Genomic DNA, 6,000 nt, shown 5'->3' with positions numbered 1-6,000 from the left:
TAGGTTTCATTATACGATTTCTCCCCCTTCCCAATGTGTCAATGTGGGTTGCATGTACTTGTTATGTGTTATGTGTGCATGATACCCCAATTCGGTTGCGATCGAATTGGTTATTCCTGAGCTACGGTCAGAATTACACTCTCGGGCTGCGGTCCACCGTTTGGTTGCGATCAAACGTTTTACATGAGCTGCAATTCATATTCCTGGCTGCGGTCAGATGACTACTCTTGGGCTGCGGTCCACTGTTTGGTTGCGATCAAACATTTTGATGAGCTGCGGTTCATCGGTCGGTTGCGATCGACCCCTCCGTGTTGCGATACGGGGCAGGGTGCTGCGTGGCCGTGTCAGAGCTATATGCGCTGACCCTCATGTATGGGCATGCGATTGGTCCTGTGGCACCATCAAAGTGTGCTATGTGATGAGATATGGTGGAGTTGTTGTTATGAGTGCCTTGGGGAGGTGACTATGGGATTCATATTGGGAATCGTATATGTTGGGTTATGATTATTAATTATGCTTATCTTATCTGTCTTGCCTGTTGTAAACTGTATATGCTTGGTATAATTGCTGTCTGTGCTCAGCCCTATCTGTTGAGTCTATCCCTGTTTCAAAAGCTAGAGTTCGTAGGATATATCTGCATGTTCAAAATGGTTTTCGTATATCTATATATATATATATATATATATATATATATATATATATATATATATATATATATATATATATATATATATATGTATTGTATTTCAACGCGTTGGAGTGGGTTACCAGCATCTCTCGCTGAACAGATGACTACTCTTGGGCTGCGGTCCACTGTTTGGTTGCGATCAAACATTATGATGAGCTGCGGTCCACCGTTTAGATCGGTCAGGTATATAAATATTATATAGGGCTGCGGTCCACCGTTTGGTTGCGATCAAATGGATTATACGGGCAGTCGGATGGGTTGAGAACCATTCTAACTGTTAACCAGGCCGGTTGCGATCGGTCAGGTATATAAATATTATATAGGGCTACGGTCCACCGTTCTACATGAGCTGCGGTTCATTTTCTTGGCTGCGGTCAGATGACTACTCTTGGGCTGCGGTCCACTATTTGGTTGCGATCAAACATTATGATGAGCTGCGGTTCATCGGTCGGTTGCGATCGACCCCTCCGTGTTGCGATACGGGGCAGGGTGCTGCGGGGCTGTGTCAGAGCTATATGCACTGACCCTCATGTATGGGCATGCGATTGGTCCTGTGGCACCATCAAAGTGTGCTATGTGATGAGATATGGATGATTTGGTGTTATGATTGTTATGAAAGCGTGACCATAGGATACATGCTAGTAAACTGTATATGCTTGGTTATGACTATTGGCTGTGCTTATCTCTACCTGTCGAATCTGTTCCCTACGCCTGTGAATTGTAGATGCTTGATTATGACTGTTGATTGTGCTTATCCCTATCTGTCGAGTCTATTCCCTATTTTGAAAGCTAGAGCCTCTTAGTGTAACACCCCGAAATTTTAAAACTTTTGAAGACAATATAATAACAGTAAATGATCATAAATCCCAAAATATGTTTATAAGGACACGGGGTGTTACTCCACACCTGGGCTAGAGAACTCAGGTGCACAAGCTAAGTTCTAACAATCTCAATCAGTATCAATACAAATCATGGCACGCAGGCCAAAAGGGGAGAACTATCTAAACTACGTCCCAACCTCTAGCGCGCTCTAGTGATCTACTCGTCCGTGCCTGAAAGCCAAATATATCTGTTCAGCGAGAGATGCTGGTAACCCACTCCAACGCGTTGAAATATAATACATATAGAGATATATATAGATATACGAAAACCATTTTGAAGGCAGATAAGGCTGAGCATAATCAATAATCATAACCCAACATAAACAATCCCCAACGTAAATCCCGTCGTCACATCCCCAAGATACTCATAATCACAACTCATCTATATCTCATCAAATAAGCACACTTTGTTGGCGCCACAGGACCAATCGCATGCCCATACATGAGGGTCAGCGCATATAGCTCTGACACGGCCCCGCAGCACCCTGCCCCGTCTCACAATACGGAGGGGTCGATCGCAACCGACCGATGAACCGCAGCTCATCATAGTTTGATCGCAACCAAACAGTGGACCGCAGCCCAAGAGTATGTCATCTGACCGCAGCCAGGAAAATGAACCGCAGCTCATGTAGAACGGTGGACCGTAGCCCTATATAATATTTATATACCTAACCGATCGCAACCGGCCTGGTTAACAGTTAGAATGGTTCTCAACCCATCCGACTGCCCGTATAATCCATTTGATCGCAACCAAACGGTGGACCGCAGTGTAACACCCCTGATTTTCAATACATTTAAAACTTAATAATAAAGGTAACATCTCATTAAATCCCAAAGCGTAACATAAGTGTACGGGGTGCTATGCCACACCTGGGCTAGAGAACCCAAGTGCGCAGGCTGTCTAACTACTATCCTCTGAAATATAAATGCATAACATGGCACGCAGGCCGAAAGGGAAACTATACTACTTCTACACTCCAGTTCTAGCGCGCTCCAGTGCTCTAATCCTCCGTGCCTGAAAGCCAAATATATCTGTTCAGCGAGAGATGCTGGTAACCCACTCCAACGCGTTGAAATACAATACACATAGAGATATATATAGATATACGAAAACCATTCTGAGCATGAAGATATATCCTACGGACACTAGCTTTAAAACCGGGAATGACTCGACAGATAAGGCCAGACGCAAGCAATAATTATAACATTCATATGCAGTTCACAATAGATAAGGCAGATAAGGCAAGGCATAAACAATAATCACCACCCATCATAAACAATCCCCAACATAAATCCCACAGTCACATTCCCCAAGACACTCATAATCCCAGCTCATCCATATCCCAACACTTAGCACACTTTGTTGGCGCCACAGGACCAATCGCATGCCCATACATGAGGGTCAGCGCATATAGCTCTGACACGGCCCCGCAGCACCCTGCCCCGTATCGCAACACGGAGGGGTCGATCGCAACCGACCGATGAACCGCAGCTCATCATAATGTTTGATCGCAACCAAACAGTGGACCGCAGCCCAAGAGAGTGTGTTATCTGACTGTAGCCAGGAATTCCCATCTGACTACAGCCAGCCTCTGAACCGCAGCTCAGGAAAATGTCATCTGATTGCAGCCAGGAATTCCCATCTGACTACAACCAGCTTCTGGACCGCAGCCCAGGATACCATCATCCGACTATAGCCAGGAATTCCCATCTGACTGTAGCCGGCTTCTGAACCGCAGCTCAGGACAACCAATCCGATCGCAACCGAATTGGGGCAACACGCACACATAACACATAGCAAGCACATGCAACCCACATTACACATTGGGAAGGGGGATAAAGCGTATAACAAAACCTATGCGTGATCCACCACATACTAAGAATAGTCCTAAGGGGTTCATACTTCTTCCACCTAGGTCAACGGGATACCAATTCAACTAGCATGCAATATAATAGACTCATAAACCTACGAACGGTACCCGAAATATCAACTAGACATAGGCACGACAAACGGGGTCCGTTGGGACACCACGGGGATCGGGGAAACATCAAACGGGGAAGCCGGGGTCCCGAGTGGGAACACATTCCAGCGGGTAGCCGGTGGGTGGTGGGCCACCCGCCGGCTGCCCGCCGGAGTCACTGTTACGGGCAGCGGGTCGTCGGCGGGCAGCTGCCCGCCCGCCGGCCACCCGCTGCCAGGCGGTGGTTCACGGCGCCGGGTAGGTGGCGGGTCCCCTACCCCCCACCTACCCCCCACTGACTCTTTTTATCAAATACGTCCCGGGAACCATTGTGGAACCCGAAACCATGCTTAGACACTTTTCAACGTAATTAACGACAACACATATACAATTAACGGATCAAATACGATAGACGAACGGCACATAACCTAACATGCTTTTCTAAACATAATCAACACCCAAACATGCGATTTCCCCACCCGATAATCCAAGAATAATATCATACGATACAACCTAGGGTTCTAATCACTTTTATATCAACAAGAATACGGTTCGTCTTCTAATTGGAAGATTCGGTAAGAATAACACATAAACATCAAGAGCATCACACAATTATCAAGAACGACACATAATCATCAAGAACTCCATATAATTATCAAGAACACCATAGTCATCAAGAATCTTCCAATATCAAGATCATCAAGATCCCTCATGGGATCATCACATCAAACATCAATAATAATCATCATATCTCGCCAATACACAATAATATGGGGGAAACCCTAAGGGGGGAATCATAGCTATGAAAATAGGTTTTGTTGAGACATGGGTTACCTCTTAGCCTTAATTAATTCCTTGGCTATGAAGGATCTTCCTTTAAGTTTTCTTGCTTTCTCGATTTCTTCTAAGGGAATTCTTGGAGCTCTCCTGGGGTGATGGGGCGTCTAGGCGTGTGGGGGGTTCTGGGTGTCTCCTAAGTTCCCTATTTATATATTTAAGACTCCTAATTAGGGCCTGAATGGTATGGGTTTACTAATCCCATTCCTTATAGGACTCAGGGACTTGCTTTAGGGATAAGGGTCCATAATTATTAAAGCGGATCCTAATCACAATCTGAATAGTAAAAGGTTTACTATCTTTATTCCTAATAGGCTTAAGCATCTAATTTAGGCAAGGGTCCACGGTTCATGGTGGACCCTATTAATTAATTAAAGGGGAACTTAACATAATTAATCATATTTAATTATTATTAGCGGGATTAATTAAATAATTAATCCAGGATTAAAGGCCGTAACACGGGGTGTTACACGCAGCCCTATATAATATTTATATACCTGACCGATCGCAACCGGCCTGGTTAACAGTCAGTATGGTTCTCAACCAATCCAACTGCCCGTATAGCCAATTTTATCGCAACCAAATTGGGGTATCATACACACATAACACATAGCAAGCACATGCAACCCACATTAACACATTGGGAAGGGGGAGAAAACGTATAATAAAACCTATGCGTAATCCTTCACATACTAAGAATAATCCTAAGGGGTTTATACTTCTTTCACCTAGGTCAACGGGGTACCAATTCAACTAGCATGCAATATATAGGGCTCATACAACCTACGAACGGTACCCGGAATATCAAACTAGACATAGGCACGATAGACGGAGTCCGTTGGGACACCACGGGGGTCAGGGGAACATCAAACGGGGAAGCCAAAATCCTGAATTGGGGTGCAAACTAGCGGGAAGCCGGTGGGTGAGGGTTCACCCGCCGGCGTTACTGTTCCGGGTCCCCTACCCCCCACTGACTCTTTTTCACCAATAACGCCCCTGGGAACCTTTGTGGAACCCGAGACCATGCTTAGACACTTCCAAACGCAATTGATAACACACGTAGACAATTAATGGATCAAAATCAAGAAGCATACGGCACATAACCTACATGCTTTTCTAAACATAATTAACACCCGAACATGCGATTTCCCACCCAATACACCAAGAATAATATCATACGATACAACCTAGGGTTCTAATCACTTTTAAATCATCAAGGACACAATTCATCTTCTAATATCAAGATTCGGTAAGAATATCACATAAACACCAAGAACACCCTACAATCATCAAGAACATCATATAATCATCAAGAACGTCATATAATCATCAAGAACACCATAATTATCAAGAACCTCTCATTATCAAGATCACCCATGGAATCATCACACCAATCATCAATACTAATATCACAAATCATCAATACACAATAATATGGGGAAATCCTAAGAGGGGAATCATAGCTATAAAAATAGGTTTTGTTGAGACATGGGTTACCTCTTAGCCTTAATTGATTCCTTGGCTATGAAAGGTCTTTCTTTAAGCTTTCTTCTTTCTTGATTTCTCCCAGGGGAATTCTTGGAATTCTTGGTGTGGTGAGAGATTATTGTGGTAGGAGTTCTAGGTGCCTCCT

The sequence above is a fragment of the Ipomoea nil genome, unplaced genomic scaffold, assembly GCF_001879475.1.
Source record: "Ipomoea nil cultivar Tokyo-kokei standard unplaced genomic scaffold, Asagao_1.1 scaffold2144, whole genome shotgun sequence".
NCBI classification, from domain to species: Eukaryota; Viridiplantae; Streptophyta; class Magnoliopsida; order Solanales; family Convolvulaceae; genus Ipomoea; species Ipomoea nil.
This window is presented reverse-complemented; position numbering follows the sequence as displayed.